The 21299-nt window shown below is 36.4% G+C and overlaps 1 non-coding gene across 1 annotated transcript; it reads left to right on the plus strand.

The window, feature by feature from the left end:
* The first annotated feature begins 20916 nt into the window (after positions 1-20916).
* TRNAA-AGC (transfer RNA alanine (anticodon AGC)) lies at positions 20917-20989 on the plus strand. The gene has a single exon. It is a non-coding gene; the product is annotated as a tRNA-Ala (tRNA).
* Positions 20990-21299: the final 310 nt, after the last annotated feature.

Genomic DNA, 21299 nt, shown 5'->3' on the forward strand with positions numbered 1-21299 from the left:
ACGTTAGCCGCAATGCATCTCATGGACGATGCAAAACTATGGTAGTGCTCGAAGGTGAATGGTATAAAAAATTTGTCATGCACCATAAACTCATGGGAAGATCGTTGATGGAATTGATGCAATCAACGCTCCCCTAGATGGGTTGCCAATCAAAGACCTAACATTTGATATTGACTCTTTTGAAGAAAGAGCCACACAATCGAATAGCTCGAAACGTCGCGGTAGCCCTGAGAACTCTAACACACACAGGGAAGGACGTGTCAAATAGTTACTCAATAAGCAAAAGATCGTGCTAAAACTCTTCAGCGATCTGACAAAAGACTTCAGGACATCTACACCAAAAATCCATTGTCGTCTAGCGGTCAGGAGATCTGGCTTTCACCCAGGAGACTCAATTTCGATTCTGGGCAATGGAATAGAGTTATGTTATAGATATTTTGTTCAATTCAAATGGCTAATGCGATAATCCAGTCGTTTTCGAGGTCTCTCTTGTTGAACGACATCATGGTTGAGATGAGCACTCGAGTGAGTTTGACAAGTTGGGCTGTAGAGAACCACACCTCAAGCCAAGTTCATGTGGGCTTAACAAACTTAAAATTCAAGAACATAACCCCTTAAATGGAATTCGGGATGCTAATGAATTAAAAAGCTTTATTTTTGACGTAGAACAATGCTTGAAGGTTACAGGAACTTGCTCATAGGACCTAAGAGTTGCGTTGGTCGCAATGCATCTCATGGACGATGCAAAACTATGGTGGCGCTCGAAGGTGAATGGTTTAAAATATTGGTCATGCACCATAAACCCATGGCGCTCGAAGGTGAATGGAATCGATGCAATCGACACTCTTCTGGATGGGTTGCCAATCAAAGACCTGATGTTGATGTTGACCCTTTTGAAGAAAGAGCCACACGATCGAAGTTTGATGTTGACCCTTTTGAAGAAAGAGCCACACGATCGAACAGCTTCAAACGTCGCGGTAATTCTGAGAACTCTATCACACACATGAAAGGACGTGTCGAAGAGTTAGACATTACCCAAAACATCATAGTAAAACTCTTGAGCGATTAGACAAAAGACTTTAGGACAACTACACAAAAAATTCATTGTTGTCCAACGGTTTGGATATTTGGCTTTCACTTAGGAGATTCTGGTTTGATTCTCTGAAATTGAATATTATTTTCTTATTTCTTTTTATTTTATAGTTTCATCTTTTGTCACCAATTATATTTAAACTTTACCTCATTTTGAGAGGCACTTTAATGGTCAAGTTCAATAGTATCGTAGATTAAAGACTTTTATGAACATCGTACCTATGTTAGTGTTATGTTATAGATATTTGTTTCAATTTCAACAAGTGGGGTTGAGGTGATTCAAATGGTTAATGCGATAATCCGGCTATTTTCGAGGTCTCTCTTGTTGAACGCCATCATGGTTGAGATGAGCACCCGAGTGAGTTTGACAAGTCGACTCGAATTTAAACTTTACCTACGTTTGAGAGGCACTATAATGGTCAAGTTCAATGGTATTTTAGATTAAAAAGACTTTTATGAACTTTGTACCTTTGTTAGTGTTACTTTGTACCTTTGTTTGTGTTACTTTGTACCTTTGTTAGTGTTATGTTATAGACATTTGGTCAAGTTCAACAAGTGGGGTTGAGGTGATTCAAATGGTTAATGTCACTTTATTTGATTCAAATTGTTAATGTGATAATCCAGTTGAATAGTTACAGGTTATTTCCAAGGTCTCTCTTATTGAACGCCAACAGGGTTGAAATGATTGAGATGAGCACCTGATTGAGTTTGACAAAATTGAAATAAAATAAAAAAAAATCACTAAAAAAAATCGATAAAATTGAAAAAAATTGAAAAAAAACTAGCCTTATGACACTTCCTTCAACTAGAAGGGCGGTAAATCAAGGATTCCTTCGCCCAAGACCCATGATCCAGTTCCCAACATGGAAATGATAAGCTATAGAATCATTCCAAGAACCTCAATGGATGGGTTACAAACTCACATTACCAATCTCGACAACTGGACGTGTCATCGGCGTTAGAAGAACGACCACATCAGAGCAAGTCATGGGGATAGAAAATCCGTTGAAGGATGATAGACCAATCGTAATCTTCAGCCCAACGAGCCAAGCTTTTGTAGAAGCAAGAACCCTTGTTCTAAATTGAGTCAAAGCTAAAATTAGATAATGAGATGGAAGATTGAGAAACAAGATTTGGAACTTTATTCTAAACTGAGTCATTTCACAATATCAAGGCTTGATTGAATGACTAAGATGAATCTACCACAAGAATTGCATGAAACTTAGAAATGACAAAGATATGCTCAGATTTCTATGAGGGGGATCGTCTCAACTTGAGAGATCAATTTCATTGATCACAAATATGCTTTTACATAATAATTTGTGGGTATTTATAGTCTCCCAACAAAGAAGTTAGTGTTCGTGATTTAATCTCGGTCCCTTTAAATCTCCACAGAAAACGAAGTCAATTTGAGCATTACAAACTTTATGAAATTAAAATAATAAATAAAGTTTTCTAACCACTCATGAAATGATGATTGCAACTTCATCCACTACTTCAACCGTGCAAATATTTACTTTTGAATCTCCAAATGGTCTTGACTCAAACGAATCAGCTTGTAACACATGAAAGGATGGTTGAACCTAGCCTATCCAATTTTGTAGATGAAGTATGAATGCTTGTTGAATCTTCTTGGCCTTGGGTTGTGTAATAGGTCCAGTTGGAACACGTGATTCTTATCATCATCCCCTTCTTCAAAAGGATTCGTCCTCGAATCAGAAAAATCATCGCCTACGGGAACATCAATTTTATTGTTCCATGCAATAAGATGAGTCATTTTACTAAATATCTTAGAGAGCATTTATAGTCAAATAAAGAATTCTTATAGAGCATTTATAGTGAAATAAAGAATTAGGAATCCACGCTATCTTTAGATCTACAGACCCACTCCCACTTCAGCTATCCAGACTAACATTAAAATAAAAATTCATGAGTAAAATTATTTAGGCTAATTCATTGAAATTTTAAACTACAGACCCACTCCCACTCCAAATTCAGCTATTCATGCTAACATTAAAATGAAAATTCTTAAATTCTAAAAAGAAATAATCACTAAATTTAGATTTCACTATTTATTGAGATTTTAAAAAGAAATAGTCACTAATTTTAGATTGAATAGTCCAGTTATACAACTTAGTTAACTTGAATCACGTGGGATGGGATGAACGTGGATCACGTGACTCTGAGATCTACAGTGACGCTTTCCCAACTAAGCTATCCCAGCAAACATTAAAAATGAAAACTCATTGATATTTTAAAAAGAAATAATCACTAATTTTAAATTGAATAGTCAGGAGTCAAGTTATGTGACGTGAATCAGGTGTGGTGAACGTGGATTCGAACACGTGACCTTCAGATTTTCAGTCTGATGCTCTCAAAACTGTGTTATCTTTGCTAATATTTGAAAAAAAAAATCATAAGTAAAGGTATTTCTGCTAATTCATTATATTTTAAATTAAAAAAAAAATAATAAGTAAAGGTATTTCTGCTAATTCATTATATTTTAAAAATAAATAATTCTTTATTGAATAGTCAGCTTATGCAAATGGAAACAGGTGCAGTGAACGTGGAGATTAAACACGTGACCTTCAAATCTTTAGTTTGACACTCTCCCAACTGAGCTATCCCTGCTAACATTAAAAGTAAAAATTCATAAGTAAAGCTATTTCCACTAATTCATTATATTTTAAAAAGAAATAATAATAAACTAAACTATAAGGTGCAATGAATAATGCAGATCAAACACAAGACCTTCCAATATTCAATCTAATGCTCTCCCAACTAAGCCATCCCAGATAACATAAAAAATGAATAATGGTCAACCTATGCCAGTTGGATCGAACACGTGACCTTCAGATGTTCAATCTGACGCTCTCCCAACTGAGCTCAACCCGCAATCATTAGAAATAAAAATTCATGAGTAAAGATATTTCTGCTGATTCATTGAGATTTTAAAAAGAAATAATGACTAATTTTTTATTGAATAGTCAGGTTATGCAAATAGAAACAAGTGCGGTGAACGTAGAGATCGAACACGGGACATTCAAATCTTAAATCTGACGCTATCCAAACTAAGCTATCCCCGCTAACATTAAAAATGAAAGTTTTTAAGTAAAGGTATTTCCGCTAATTAATTGAAATTTTAGAAAGAAATGATCACTAATTTTAGATTGAATAGTCAAATTGTGCAACGTGAACCATGTGTGGTGAACATGGATCGAACACGAGACCTTCAAATCTTCAATCTAACGCTCTCTCAACTGAACTATCCACACTAACGTAAAAAATGAAAATTCATCAGTAAAGGTATTTTCGCTACTTCATTGAAATTTTAAATAGAAATAATCACTAATTTTTAATAAGATATTCAAGTTATCCAACTTGTATAAGGTGCGGTGAACTAGAACACGTTAGGTATTTCCGATAATTCATTGAGATTTCATAAAGGAACAATGACTAATTTTAGATTGAATAGTCGGGTTATGCAACTAGAATCAGGTGCGGTGAACGTGGAGATCAAACACGTGACCTTCAAATCTTCAGTCTGACGCTCTCCCAACAGAGCTATCCCCGCTAATATTAAAAATGAAAATTCATAAGTAAAGGTATTTCCGCTAATTCATTATGTTTAAAAAAGAAATAATCACTAATTTTAGATTGAATAAGCAAGTTATGTTTTTAGATTGTATAGTCAGGTAATAAACTTGTATTAGGTGCGTTGAACGTGGATAAAACACGTGTGACCTTCAAATCTTCAGTCTAACAATCTCCCAACTAAGCTACTCTTGCTAACATTAAAAATGAACATTCATCAGTAAAGGTATTGGGTACACTTCTGGAAATTCAACAAAAGGCAATAGTATTAGACCGAGATGCCAGATTTAAATCTCGCTTCTGGAAAATTAAACAAAAGGAATTGGGTACGCAGTTATAGTATGACATTCCACCCATAAACAGATGGTCAAACAGAAATGCTCAAGCAAATATTGAAAGACATGTTGAGGGTATATGTGATGGATTTTGTAGGAAGCTCGGATAAGTACCTACTCCTTATGAAATTCGCTTATAATAATACTTGCCAAGCCACCATACAAATGGTCACATACGAGGTTCTTTATGGACGAAGATTTCGATCCCCTATCTTTTCGGAAGAAGGGGGGCAAACGACAACTATTGGGCTAGAGCTGGTGCAAATTACCAACGCCGCAGTCCAGAAGATTAAAGCTAGGATACAAACCGCACAAAGTTGAGAGAAAAGCAATGCAGACCTAAGGCGCAAGGACATGGAATTGTAGGTAGGGGATCATATACACCTAAAGGTAGCACCCCATGAGAGGGGTGCTCAGGTAGGGTAAAAAGGGGAAGCTAAGCCCTAGGTTTATCCCTCCCTTTGAGATATTAGAAAGGATTGGATCTGTGGCCTATAGAATCGGGCAATGCCCAAACATGTCTGCAGTACATAATATCTTTCATGTATCCATACTACGGAAGTATACCCTAGATCGTTCACATGTACTGGCTCATGAAACTCTCTTCTTGAGAGATGACCTAACGTATAAAGAAGACCCGATTCAAATAATAGACAAGAAAGTCAAATGATTGAGAAACAAGGAAATCTCTCTCGTTAAGGTCCTATGGAAGAATCATAGAGTAGAAGAAGCCACTTGGGAAACAAAAGGCAAATAAGAACCTTGTACCCTGACCTATTTTAGAATAAGCACTTTCGATGACCGAAAGTTTTCAAAGGAGAGGAGAATTTGCAACACTGAAGGTCTCCAATAAGAGACAATGTATAATCCGTACTAGGTTGTATCTAGAAGCAAAGAACAAGTAAAATTGAAAAAACATTAAGAAAATGGTACTTTTTCTAATTTTTATAAACTTCCCGAATCATTAAATTTTTTATAGAATAAGAATTACAAGGTGCTTAAAAAAGGAAGGCTCCAATCGGAGAAAACTTTTCTAGCAGAAGATTCAGAAAAATCAAGAATGAAATTATAGAAATTCTAGACGTTTCAATGGTAGTGGAAAATCCGTCTATAAATTATGAATTAGGGTAGACTATTAGGGGCAAGAACAAGCTTAATCGAGTACACAATCGAGAGATACAAGTTTTTTGTTTTGGGTTATCGTGTTCATGGGTTTACCTCGAATTCGAGAACTATAGTCCACTATTCATTTCCAAACTTGTTCCTGCACCTTCTAAATAAGTTTACCCATAAGTTTGGTGAAGGAAAGAGGTCCTCAAAGTGCTAGTAGGTTTTCACACGAATTAGTCCACGTTAGGTTACCCTCTAATGTTTTCCTAAGCTAAAACCTCAACTCCTAAAGCCTAACCCATGACATTATGTATAAACCTAGGTTCATCAATAATCCATGTACCAAGTACCTAGAACTATGTGAATAACATGCTGAATAAGTTGCTAGGATCCATACCCAGAAGTAACCATTATCTGCATTACGATTTGTACTAAAAGGCCCCTATTCTTCTTTAGGTAGGATGTCCTGCAATATGTATCATGAGCTGGATGTTATGATAGGCCTACCTTTCCCATCAGCTAAACAAGATGTCCTACACAACGATTTACCAGTAGGCTTACATGATTATGACGACACCACTCATGTGTTCCTGGGGAGAAAATTGAAGATTATTTTAGGGGAAGGTTTTCAGGATCATTATATGATACATGACACGATGACCTCTAAGTTCTAAGATCCTGAAAACATAACAAGAAGTAATATCCTAGCTTAAGGTCGCGATTAAGAACTTACTAGTAGGCTACTTACTAAGTTTTACACACTCCATGTTTATCATTTTTTTTCAAGTAACTAAGAGTTGGTCGTGGATGACTGGACTTTGGAGTGTGGGCCATGTACTAACTTCTATTTTTAATCTAGTATTTTTTGTTCTTCTTTTGAGTCTGCTTCTTATTTTGTGTTTGTAACGAAAATGTATATGTAACACCCAAAAAATGAAGAAAATTAGCTCCCATAAGAATAAGCCACTCATGAAAGACCCAAAGGATAAAAAGGAAAAAAATTAAAGGATTAAGCAAGAACAAAGGACTTAGTTAAGTCACTCGTGTACCACCCTTTTGAAAAGGATTGGAAAGGAAAAAGTAAATCAAAAGGGCAAAAAAGTCATTTTATCAATTATCAAGAATCTTTCCGGATTTGTAATTCCTTATCTAGAAGGAATCTCAAGATTAAAAAAAAAGTAAAAATGATCAAAAAGCAATGAGCAATTTGTAGAAAAATTATAATTTTTCGAGAAAAATAATAATAAAATATTTGGAAAGTGGCAAATTACCAAAATACCCCTAGAAGAATGGATAATTACAGAAATGCCACAATAATTAGAATCAGAGCATCTACCGTGACCATCCGAGCAAAATTCTTCGAACTCAAATTTCAACCATCGGATCTCCTCCTAACTTTGATATGATCTAGAACGAACACGCACGGATCATCACATCCAACGACTAGTATTCAAAGCCATGGTCGGTAAGGATATGATCGGAGTTGATATCTCCGAAAAATTATCCAGAAAGTTTGATCTCTAAATAACGAAGATTCTGGAGCTCTCAATGTCGGTTTAAGCTACTCCTATAAAGTCTTAAGTAGGAACAACAATACGGAATAAGAATCGAGCAAGGTCGATCCCCCGATCGAAGGCAATGAGCGTTTAGATTGTGGGTCTCCTACTCTCTGGTTTCTTCCAAATTCGAGAGCATTCCTCCACCATTTCTCTTCAAACTTCTACATAACGAAGAATCTGGAGCTCTCACTGTCGGTTTAAGCTCCTCCTATAAAGTTTGAGTACGAGCAACAATACGGAATAAGAATAGAGAAAGGTCGATCCCCCAATCGAAGACAATAAACGTTTAGATTATGGGTCTCCTACTCTCAGATTTCTTCCAAATTCGAGAGCAATCCTCCACCATTTCTCTTCTAACTTATTCCTACCGTTTCTCAACAAGATTACCCACAAGTTCTATGAAGGAATAGAGTGCTGAAAGTGCCTAGAAACCATTCCCCCAATTCAATCAGCCATTGAAGAACTTCAAGAAAAACTTGAAAATCCAATCCGAGGATACATGATGATTCGTCGAGCAAGAATGATTCCAATCAGTTTCTGCACCTACAAGGAATGTTTCCATAGAAGACCACGAAGAAAAATAACCTCGAGAGCGTGTCGAATTGAAGGAAATAGGTTTCAAAATTAAATTGGGGATAAGAGTCGAATTCCTATCTACGATCTCTTTTCCTTCAAATTAAGGATTCCTCTAACTTCAGAGGAAGAAGTTGAGTAAACTTGAGGAAGGAATCGAGAGATGAAACATCGTAGAACAAGCTACCCAAGAGATCGAAAATTTGGCGTTTTGAGTGAGTTGCATACCGAGAACGATTTTTGGAAATTAAGGTCTTACACTCAAAGACGTTCCTCCAAACCAATTCCTTTAGCCTGAAGAAAGGATATGGAATAGGTTCAATGAAGAAATAGGGCCTTGAAACCCCTAGAATCGGCTACCCAATAAGAAATCCTTTGTTTTATCTCCAGCGATAAATCAGATTTTGGATGAACTTTGGAACCGAATATCTTAGGCTACTATCCACGAGAAGGTATCAAATCAAATCCCTAGCCCTTCCTTGTAATACCCATCTTTAAGTTTCACGAAGAAATCGAGGAGAGAAATGCTGTAAATGTGGCTGGACAGGCCGAGTTTTAGATGGCGGCGACGCGAAAAATGCACATCTTCTTCCTGTTCAAAGGAAGAAAATGATGATATGGCCAGTTCAACTGAACTGTCCAAGTCAACTCAAAATTTGACCTTTTCTCGGGTTTTCTCAATTTTAACCCCATTCTAGACCGATTCTCATAGAAAATCTTATGGTTTCAGAAACTAGAAACAATAAGGAGTATGTGGAAGGAAATTTGAAGTAAGTCAAATACTAGAAGCTCAAGAATGGACGTCCCAAACGTCGACGACGAGGCAAGTAGCCACCTTGGACTTTTTGTTAAGAAATAAGTAGAAATTGCTTGGATTTTCATATGAACCCTAAACCAAGTATGAATTAAGGATATATGAAAGAAAAACCCAAAGAACCGTGAGTTAAGACCCTGAACCGATCAAATAGCTCGAGATTTAAGTAACGTTAAAATAACCTACTATATGAGCTCCGCTGCATATCAAATTTTAATACTGAGCATATTATATTATGTTGAGGTTAGATATGAAATTTGGTAGTCATTGGATAAGGATAAGTAGGTAAACCAGGAAATGGTGCAAAATGACCATAATGCCCCTAAGGTAATTTACCTTCGGTTCATGACCTAGATGACCTTCAAATGCTATGAAATTCATCAGTAGATCTTATTTTATGAAATGTTATATGAATTCTTATCCCAAGAGGTTATATAAGGTAACGAAGTTTGGGAGTAATTGGAAAACTTTAGTTAGCGAAACCAAGATATGGGAGAAAATGCTCATCACGATCCATATGACCTTTGCCATGAAGCACGATGTTTATAAGTTCCGTAGTCAATGTTGCCAATGTTTGCTGCACACAAAAAATGATAGGGATGTTAAATTTTTAAGTCGGTTTTGGAAAGTATGGTGGATAAATTGGGTACCAAATTATTGTCTTCAACTTCATGTCATCCTCAGACTCATGAGCAAACTGAGGTAGTTAATGAAATATCAGCAGCATTGCTTAGGGCTATTATTTATAAGAATATTAAGTCATAAATTGGGTAACAAATTATTGTTTTCAACTACATCTCATCTTCAGATTAATGAGCAAACTGAGGTGGTTAATAGAACACTAGGAGCATTGCTTAGGGCTATTATTTGTAAGAATATTAAGTCTTGGGACGAATGTTTGCCACTCATTGTTCTCTTTTTGAAGTTGCTTACGGATTTAATCCACTTACGCGTCTTGATTTGCTTTCTATTCATTCTAATATTTTTGTGAGTAAAGCAGCCACAAGTAGGGCAAATGGGATCAAAACATTGCATAAAGAGGGGAAGGAGACAATTGAGAAACAAAATTTCAATGTTGCTACAAGAATTAACAAAGGACGGAATGAAATCATTTTTCGAACTAGTAATTGGGTTTGGATACATTTTCGCAAGGAGTGATTCCAATCTCAAAGGAAGACAAAGTTACATCCAAGAGGGGATGACCCTTATCAAGTCCTTGAAAGAATTAATAACAATGCATATAAAATGACTTAAGGGGATCGAGATTAAATCTCAGCCACTAACTTCTTTTGTGGGAGACTATAAATACCCACAAATTATTATGTAAACATCAGATTTATGAGGAATGAAATTGATCTCTCAAGTTGAGAAGTTCCCCTCCGAAATTCGATTATCGCGTGTGAGCCATGCAGTCACGCTTTGACATTGTGTGGTTGAGTGAAATTCTCAACCTTCTACTTATTTTTGGGATTTCTTTTCTCTGTATTCATTGTAATTTATCGTGATACAAACAAGTTTATTCTTGTAGGGAATGTATTAAGCACATGGATTTATTAATTACGGTGAACTTTTGTATAAAACGAAGTAAATACAAATGGAGTAACATGAGACAAAAGTAAACATAGTAATAAAAAGAAACTACATAAACTTAAAGGAAGTTAATCCCATGTGAAGTTAACATGACAATAATAGTAGGTTCTAAAGCACAAAAATATGTGGATAAATTTCATATATTGAGGTTGGATAAATTTCATATATTGAGGTGCCGAAAACATATACACACGGGCAACTAAAAATGATAGATCCACTATAAGGGCATTTGGTCTAGTGGTATGATTTTTTTTTTTACAAATTAGGTGGAATGAACAAACAAAAATAATGAGTTTAAAATTACCAAACAAAATATCAATTTTCAAATGGAATGGAGAATAAGACCATTCGAAAAAAGAAAAGGACAAAAGAAACATATTAAATACATTTTCAACTAATGCATTTGGTTGAGAGATATTATGGCCAATATAAGAAAAATATAGCATTAACTAATTTTCATGGACACATTTGGATCCTTAGCATACTAAAATGACTGTTATTATTGGTATCAAACGAATAACAATTCATATCAGCTAAATCTTCCAATTGATAATTAGGCCAGAGAAAGAACTTGAATTTATTTTTATATCTATCAACATGTTTGCTACTTTTATCTAAAACTTGATCACGAATTTTTCTTATTTGCATTGTAAAATTATGTATTTCTATGGATATCATTTCTATTTCTAGAATTGAAACAAAAACATGTGGATAAATTTCAAATATTGAGGCGCATAAAAGATATGGACCAGCAACTAAAAATGATAGATCCACTACAAGGCATTTGGTCTAATGGTATGATTCTCGCTTCGGGTGCGAGAGGTCTCAAGTTTGATTCTCAAAATGCTCCCAACAATTATATAAAATTGAAGCATGCAATATAATAAGATTTGAAATAGGTTTTTTTTAAACCTTGAACCAAGAAGTAATTGAGATGGATATTTGGAAAGAAAAAAAAAAAGGAAGCTATATTTAATTATAATTTACAAGTGTCTTTATAACATGTTAATTGAAGAGAGCAAACATTAAGAATAAACACACAAAGGAAACTTGTGTTTGTATGATTCTCTTCAAATCTTGGAGACTATGAGGATTCCTCTCCTTTCTTGACATAATGACTTACTTTTTCGGGACTTGGACCATAAACAGTCATCTACTCTTACTCCTACTCCCTTCTCTAAGAATCAACATAGCATAATCATTCCATGAAGGCCGAGGTAGTCTTATAAAAGAAGATGAGGCTACCACTTTCAAATCATTCCATGAGGACTTGAGAAAGTTTTGTAAAAGAAGATGAGGGTACCACTTTCTATTGCAGAATTTCTATGTGAATAGAGAATGAACCATATTCTTGGGAGACAAGATAGAGCCTCGAGCCTAACTTCAAAGGCATTACACAAATTGTTCTATGATATTTTTTCTAGGAACTCTTTGTTATGTTGTCCGTTGAAGGTTTCAGGAAAGGGACACAGATTCTCTATTGCACCGATCTCCCAATAGAAGTTTTACCTAGGTCATCTATCGTCACAACCCTTTTAAGGAAGATGCGCCCAAATAACCATTGAACAATAACATTTAAAGAAGTTTCAGAGAGCGAGAAGAGGATTTTGATAGAAGTTGCCCTAGGTAAAACTTCTTTAAATGTCTTAGCCAATCATGACCTCATAATGAGGAGTCTCTTGGACAACAATAACATATGGACAACAAATGTCTTAGCCAATTGTGACGGTCATGATTGCTCAAGGCGTGTCGCCCAAATAATCGGTAAACAATAACATTGCACAAATAACCGCCTTGGACAACAAATCGTTTACAAGAATGGCTGAGACATGCAACATGCAACCACAGGCAACACGCCTTGGGCAATCATGACTATGACATCTGCCCCCACACAATTTATTGGATGAGGCTGACTTTAGGTCTCTCGATGCCCTTCCAGCTGATCTCATAATGAGGAGTCTCTTCCAACCTACTAGGTGCTGTTGAAATCACTTCTCGGTTTGTTGAGTCTCCATAGTATTGTCACACCAGTTTTTGGTTCTTGTTGCTTTGAACTCGAAGTTTATCTGAACTTAACTTATATGAACTCTTTATTTTTCTTGAAATTATTGTGGTTGACGCTTCCGACTGACCTTTCTCTTCATCCGTCTAGATGATATTTCTGTGTGAACAGGTGTTGCTTCAGTGGTTTGTTTCTGTCTCCCTTCTTCAGTATCTAACCTTGTTTTTGTCTCTTCTGGTGGGGATAAATCTATTATCTGACCTTGTTTTGCGTCGTGGTGTTCATGTAGTGGCAACAAGGTTTCTATTGAGGTTGGCTCACTCGAGCTCCCCTTTTTAATTACAACAGTAGCAGCAAGCGTAGATTCATCATGGCTATGATTCTTTCTCAACTGTAGTATCGACATCATTTTCAACCCTCTTGGTTGATGGATGTTTTTCTGATGATCATCGGGTTAGACTCCATTACTACTAGACATTTTGCTAGGGGCATGTAAATGACTTTGTGTTTCAGCAGGACGTTCATTCCTGACACGACGTCGAAGTCATCCATTTCAACTATCACTAAACAATTTGCCTAGTCCAAGGCTCCAGCTTGATTAGAGTTCTCATTGTGACTCCTAAGACAGGTAAAGCTTCCAATTTGACGGCGTTCATCTTTCCTGTATCTTGATGCCAAAGGATGTTAAAATATTTTGCATCTGTCTCCATCATGAGTTGTGGGTGGCTCTAGAGTTGACAATCGTGTTCCTTACTACTTTGTGCTTTACCCAAACCTCGACATACATAATATATATATATATTCATTTAACTATAACACATATGGTCCATGAAAGAATTGTAACTCTTATGCTCATTAATATTATAATGGCTACTACCTAAATTATAACCTAAAGTTGATAATTGATGTCCAATTAGCCAACCCTAAATTTGTAATCATTGTGGAGTGATTGAAATTACAATGGAAGTAGTTTAAACTCCTAGTACCTTAAAGGAAGTTGGTCTCTTCTAATAAAACACGAAGTTCTCTTTAATATCATTAATACAATTATGCTAGACATGAAACTACAACTGCGTTCAATTTAACTCCATTTTATTGTCATCTTGAATGACGTGTGAATATATATTCTTGAATTACCTTGATATTTCATATTAGTTAAGCTTTTTGCAAAATCACAATTAGACAACAACAAAAATGAACTTTGGTCTGTTTATTATTTTAAAGAAAATTTCTTTCTCCATCCTATTCCTAATAACTCTGCAACTAAATTCATATTATGTTAAGAAACAAATTTTTTACTCGCAAGAAGTAAAATATGCAACTTTAACTAAAATTTCATCTAAACAAATTTTATTGCCATACAACATAGATGACAATTATAGCCTTCAAACAAAAACTAGAGTAGTTGTGGTGAACGGGATAGAAACTCTAGTGTTCATCCATAATATACAACCACTACCTAAATTATGACCTAAAAATTTGAAAACATAAGTTGTAGTTGAAAATTACATAAAACAATCCCCTAAATCAAAGAACTCGTGTCTAATTAGTAAACCCTAAAGATAGTAGCTAACATAGAGTAATTGAAGCTCCACATGAAGTAATTTAAAATTTCAGTTACTTAACTAAAGTTTATCTCGTCTTTAATGAAGCATGAGTTGCACTTAAGTTCATGAAATATTTATAGACTCCAACTCTTAGTACTATTAATGCAATTATATTTCATATGAGTTTGTCATAAATCAAACTATGGTACATTCAATACAACTTCATTTTCTTGTCATACGAAGCAAAATAGAAGAATTAAATCAAACAAACTGACGAACTGAGCCGAATAAATCCAACCCAACCTAAACTGATTAGTTTGATTCATTTGTTGGGTTGTAGTTTATTCGATAACACTTGCATATTAGAACAATTCAACATTACATGCCTTACTTACAAGTAAAATACTAGACCATCAACTTTTTGTTTTATAGTCCAACAACCGCTCAAGAAAATAGATTTCAAACTTGAGAGAAAAAAATATATTGAGTAGGAGTTAAAAATGTTGCATTTTTTTTAGAAAGGGCATTTGGTCTAGTGGTATGATTCTCGCTTAGGGTGCGAGAGGTCTTGAGTTCAATTCTTGGAATGCCCCTATGTTCATTTCTCAAAAGATGAGCCTTAGAGAAAGATAATGCTCTTATTAATATCACTTACTTGTGTACTCCACGATATATGTCTATAGTCCATAATAGGGCATTTGGTCTAGTGGTATGATTCTTGCTTTGGGTGCAAGAGATCTCGAGTTTGATTCTTGGAATGCCCCTTCAAAAGATAAAAATGACAATTTTGAAAGGAAAAAAAAAAAAAACAAAATGAAAGGCATGTGGTCATCTCGGTCATCTTTTTCTAGGAACTTTTCAGTCAAATAGGTCATCTGTTGTCACCTTCCTTTCTAGGAACTTTTCAGTCAAATAGGTCATCTGTTGTCACCTTCCTTTCTAGGAACTTTTCAGTCAAATAGGTCATCTGTTGTCACCTTCCTTTCTAGGAACTTTTCAGTCAAATAGGTCATCTGTTGTCACCTTCCTTTCTATCAGTCAAATAGGTCATCTGTTGTCACCTTCCTTTCTAGGAACTTTTCAGTCAAATAGGTCATCAAAGGAACTTTTCAGTCAAATAGGTCATCTGTTGTCACCTTCCTTTCTAGGAACTTTTCAGTCAAATAGGTCATCTGTGACCAGTCAAATAGGTCATCTGTTGTCACCTTCCTTTCTAGGAACTTTTCAGTCAAATAGGTCATCTGTTGTCACCTTCCTTTCTACGAACTTTTCAGTCAAATAGGTCATCCTTTCTAGGAACTTTTCAGTCAAATAGGTCATCTGTGACCAGTCAAATAGGTCATCTGTTGTCACCTTCCTTTCTAGGAACTTTTCAGTCAAATAGGTCATCTGTTGTCACCTTCCTTTCTAGGAACTTTTCAGTCAAATAGGTCATCTGTTTTCAGTCAAATAGGTCATCTGTTGTCACAATCCTTTAATCCTTTGTTCTATTGTCTGCAATCCTTTGTTCTATTGTATTCTTTCTAGGAACTTTCTTTCTAGGAACTTTTCAGTCAAATAGGAGAAAGGTCATCTGTTGTCACAATCGCAATCCTTTGTTCTATTGTATTCTTTCTAGGAACTTTTCAGTCAAATAGGAGAAAGAACTTTTCAGTCAAATAGGTCCTTTGTTCTATTGTATTCTTTCTAGGAACTTTTCAGTCAAATAGGTCATCTGTTGTCACAATCCTTTGTTCTATTGTATTCTTTCTAGGAACTTTTCAATCAAATAGGTTATCTGTTGTCACAATCCTTTTAAGGAAGATGCGCCGAAATAACCGATGAAGAAGTTTCAGAGAGCCATAGGTTTGAATCCTGTCACCTTGATGTGTTATTCTCAGGGGCCGAAGTGCAAAGCCCCGTAGTCTATCCGTGGTCAGGAAAGTAGGCATGTTGTCCACTGTCGTCACATAGGTCATCTGTCGTCACAATTCTTTTAAGAAGGATGCACCCAAATAACCGATGAAGAAGTTTCAGAGAGCCATAGGTTCGAATCCTGTCACCATGATGTGGTATTCTCAGGGGCCGAAGTGCAAATCCCCGTAGTCTTTTCGCGTATACGCAATCTCGAAACCAAATTAGCTCAGGGACTATCTCCTCAACCCTGGCGAGTATGAGTTCTTGGTAAGAGAGAATGTCGAATGAGAGAGACATTCGATTACGGCAACATTCGCAACTACCAAAGTGCACTAAACCTAGTAGAGATCTTCGACCTAACGATAATGGTACTTCAAGCCCATTTAATCAATCCGCTTTGTACCTTATTGTTGACCGAATCGGATGCACGCCAGGCCTAAATTCTCTCTCAATCACCCGGAGACGAAAGGAAGATCAGATCCGAAGTTTACGAATCGAAGAAAAGTGGATCTGAGTTCTACACGCTTTCATTTTCAAAAACTTCGCTTGCCTACGGTACTTTATTCAGGATGTGCAACAATACGGTCATCTCTCAGCCGTGTATAGAGAATTCCTTGATCATTTCCTTGGCGGATAACACAAATGAAATCGCTTCCCTGACCGCCCATCTTATGAGTCCATTCTTGTCTTGTTGGTTTGTTGTACTATTCTATACCTCTCTCGATTGATAGAAAGACGTTCGGGAGCTGGGAGGGCCTATCGTGAGGGAACTTTCCTTTTCACGGTAGACAAAGGTAAAGCGGGAGCTGCATATGTCCACTGTGATCAAGGCAGAGCGACTCCATCTTTAAAAGATGTTGGTTTTATCAAAACTGTTAGATCCGCTTTCGTTAAAGAAAAAATAGGAGCTCTTGGTTTGGCTGATGTCGATTCGTATCGCAATGCAGACTCGACTCATGATGAGGATTCTGCTTTTCATATTGCTGCTATGAGCCGAAAGAGCTGGTAAGCTATCTCGCTAAATGAAAGGAAAAAGCACATACGCGTTGACCTTGTTACAAGGGGCGGGGGCCAGCCAAAGAAGGTTAGTCGGACTAGGTTAGGACCCTGATCCGGTTCAGCTATGTTCTTCCATGCGAGAATGTATGCGTATCGGTATCCTCTTTAGGACCGGTTGCTTCCTCTTTTTGTTTATACATTTGGAGAAACCTGCTAAGCCCGCCTTTCTTATCAGGTGTGATTCAATCTTTCAGCTCAAACTTTCCTATCGTCCCACGGAAAAGGTAGGAGTACGACTACCTATTCCTTTTCTTTCTCGAGCCAAGGGATCATTCAGTTTCTACCAAAAAGATCACTATCTATTAGTTGCCGTAATCGAATGTATTTCTCATTTCACGTTAGCTCCTCCAAGAGTTTCCTGGTCCGTAGTAGATGAAACCTTGGACTTCTATCGGACTTATAGCATTGCCTGGTGAGCTCGCCGTTGAGGGTTGGCCTTACAGGAGATTGAGCAGCCTTTCTTTCCCTACCTGGTATGCTTTCCCGCTTATTGTGCAACTAACCAACTAGCCAAAGAGAGAGGGAGAGGGATCATGTCAATCAATTTGTATGTGCAGTTTGTCCGTCCTGTACTTGCCTGCTTCGCTTTCTTAGCCAACATCTCAGGTTTCTCCCGAACCAAGAGGTCCTGCTTATCCATACCCAAAAGTCACACTTCCAGCCGAAAGACTGATTTTTTTCATAAAGTCGGTTCATAGATCAAGAAAGAATGAAGCTGCTTACAGGGACAGTCATGCGATACGTCTTTTCATACTCACCTTTTCTTTAACCCTACTATCAACCTAGCGATTCTCGCTTGTTGCTTTAAGGGGGCTCCCCACTGTAGATTACTTGGATTGGTTCTCGCGTCCTTGTGCCAAAAAGGATGGGCGAGTTTGGTTTGAATGTTCATCGATTGGGTGGATCCATATGCTCCGGGGGGGGGGGGGTGAGACGAGGTGTAGCGCAGTCTAGTCAGCGCATCTTTTTTGGGTATGTTGTCCGCTAAAGGTTTTAGAAAAGGGGGTACAAATTTTCTACATAGGTCATCTGTGGTCAAAATCCTTTTAATTTGTGGTCACAATCCTTTAAGGAAGATGCTCCCAAATAATCGGTGAAAATTAGCCTTTAAAGAAGTTTCACAAAGCAAGAAGAGGCAGAACAGAGAATAGGAGTGAGTCGTGCAAGGAAGAAAGAACTAGTAGGTTTAATTTGGGTTCGTTTGAACTAAAAAATGAACCAAAATTTTTCAAACGAACCCAAATTTAAGACTCACTAGCCCAAAGTCCATATGTGGTAAAAAAAAAAACTTTCCGTGGCCCAACCCTTATTCGCAGTCCGCATCCAACAATTTCTTTTTCAACCTACACGTATGCTCGAGGCCAAACTCACGTAACTAGTCAGAAGATGCGGCCCACAACTGAACGGAAGACAAGTGTCACAATCGCACTCTTGCAGTAGTGAGACAATGATTATGTGACATTTGTTCTAATCCAATGAACAAGTCAACCATGCAAAATTTAGACTGAACGAACAATAGCAGTGTATTCTCGAATCACGTTTAGAAGAAATATTTTAGAAAACGTGAGCGAGGAAATACATTCAAAACAATTTCAAATAAAGTAATGTTATAAGCTAAAAGTGAAGAAACAACAACTGGTCACGTTCTCCTATAGTACATTTTAGGACATTTTAGTCCTGATGGGTGTAGATATGATTTTGAGGACTAATCATACACCCCGTATTGGCACAACAATAATAGTAAAGGCCTATCTAAGATGAAAGCAAGTAAAACGTGTTTGGAATGAGCATGCCACCATGAACCACAAATCGTTTACAGGAATAGCTGAGACATCTAACATGCAGCCACAGGCAACATGCCTCGGCCAATCATGACCGCGACATCTGCCCTTACACAATTTGTCAATATCTCTATCAACCGGCTCTTCATAAACTCAACGTTGTAGGATGAGGCCGACTTTAGGTCTCGCGACGCGCTTCTAGCTGATCTCAGTATTGAGGAGTCTTTTCCAACCTACTAGGAGCTATTGAAAATCACTTCACGGTTTGTTAACTCTTCAAGTCTTCTCTGTTGGTGTCTTTCCTACTTTCTTCGCTTGAAACAATTTCTTCTTTGCATGACGTCATACGACCCCCTTTTACTTGATGTTTTCTTGGTCGGAATAATAACATTTCAAGTTACTTACGTGGACAACATGGTTAGTCTGTATCCATAGGAGCAATTGGATCCTATATGATGTCTTCCTTATCTTGTGGATAACTTCGACTAGTCCATAGAATTTTCGCACCAGTCTTTGGTTCTTGTTGCTTTGAACTCAAAGTTGATCTAAGCTTAACTTATCATAACTCTCTATTTGCTTTGAAATTATCGGGGAAAGTACAGGGATCAATACCTTGCATCTCCAATTGAATCGATTACTAAATATATTATTTCTTTTCAATTTTTTCTTATTTAGGACATAATGAGCCGGGATAGTTTTTCATTTTCAGATGACGAGATGTTTAGGACTTTGTGACATAAGAATTGTGGGGATATAGCTTAGATGGTAGAGCACTCGCTTTGCATGTGAGAGTTATGGGGATTGATACCCTGCATCTCTAGATTTTCTTCATTTTCACTATTATTGATGATGGGAAATTTAGGGTTTTATGATGCAAGAATGGTGGGGATGTAGCTTATGATGGGAAATTTAGAGTTTTATGATGCAAGAATTGTGGGGAACTAGCTTAGATGGTAGAGCTGATTTAGCATGCGAGAGGCAAAGGGATATCCCCATCTCCAAAAGAAACTATTTGTTATTAATATTTTACTTCTATTCAACCTTTCCTTATTTATGACATAATTAGCGGAGATATTTTTTCATTTTCACTAGAATTGATGACGGGACATTTAGGGTTTTCTGATATAAGTATTGTGGGAATGTAGCTTAGATGGTAGATTGCTTGCTTAGCATGCAAGAGGTATGGGAATGGGATCGATACCCCATATCTCCAAAAGAAACTATTCGTTATTACTATTTTATTTCTATTCAATTTTTCCTTATTTATGACATAATGAATAACGTTATTTTTTTTTTTTTATTTTCCTTATTATTGATGACGAGATGTTTAGGATTTTGTGACATAAGAATTTTGAGGATATAGCTTAGATGGTAAAGTGTTTGCATCAAATGTGAGAAGTACTGGTATCGATACCATGCATCAACAAAGGAAATGATTACTAAATAAATTAGTTCTTTTAAAATTTTCCTTACTTACGACATAATGAGCGGGGATAGTTTTTCATTTTCAATATCATTGATGACGGGAAGTTTAGAGTTTTTTTATGTAAAATCATGGGAATGTAGCATGCGAGAGATACGGGGATCGATACCTCGCATCTCCAAAAGAAACTATTTGTTATTACTATTTTATTTCTATTCAATATTTCTTTATTTATGACATAATTAGTAGCGATATTTTTTCATTTTCACTATTATTCATGATGAGAAGTTTAGGGTTTTGTGACGTAAAAATTGTGGAGATGTAGCTTAGATGGTAGAGCGTTCGCTTTGCATGCGAGTTGTACAATTATTTAACCCGCATCTCTAAAAGAAAGTATTTAATTTGTTATTATATTTTTTCATTTTCACAATTATCGATGCCTCGCATCACCAAACCAAACTATTTGTTAATATTTTGATATTTTTTTATTTTCACTATTATTGATGATGTGACATTTAAGGTTTTATGATGTAAAAATCAAGGGGATGTAGCTCAGATGGTAGAGCGCTCGCTTTGCATGCGAGAGGTACGGGGATCGATACCCCGCATCTCCAAAAGAGAGAAATTATTTTTTAAGTATGAGTTAATTTAACATGTTATGTATAAGGTGGGTACGAGAGAAAAAGAAAAGATACTTATATAAGGATTTATTATATCATTATGGCTATATCATTTTTATAGACAAAAGAGAGTAATGTCCGAGAAGCACATATAGAGAGAGGACTCTTTGTAAGTAAAGAAAGCAATCTAGTAGTTATACTGCTACTTATGGAGAGGGAATTTGAAGAATTCCACAAAAGATAAGAGCTTATAGGATGGCGGTAGCGTCCGAGACCAATGAATGTTATTGTCATTTATAGCTTC

The sequence above is a fragment of the Cucurbita pepo genome, chromosome 16 (assembly GCF_057944985.1).
Source record: "Cucurbita pepo subsp. pepo isolate OVF chromosome 16, ASM5794498v1, whole genome shotgun sequence".
Classification (NCBI taxonomy): Eukaryota; Viridiplantae; Streptophyta; class Magnoliopsida; order Cucurbitales; family Cucurbitaceae; genus Cucurbita; species Cucurbita pepo.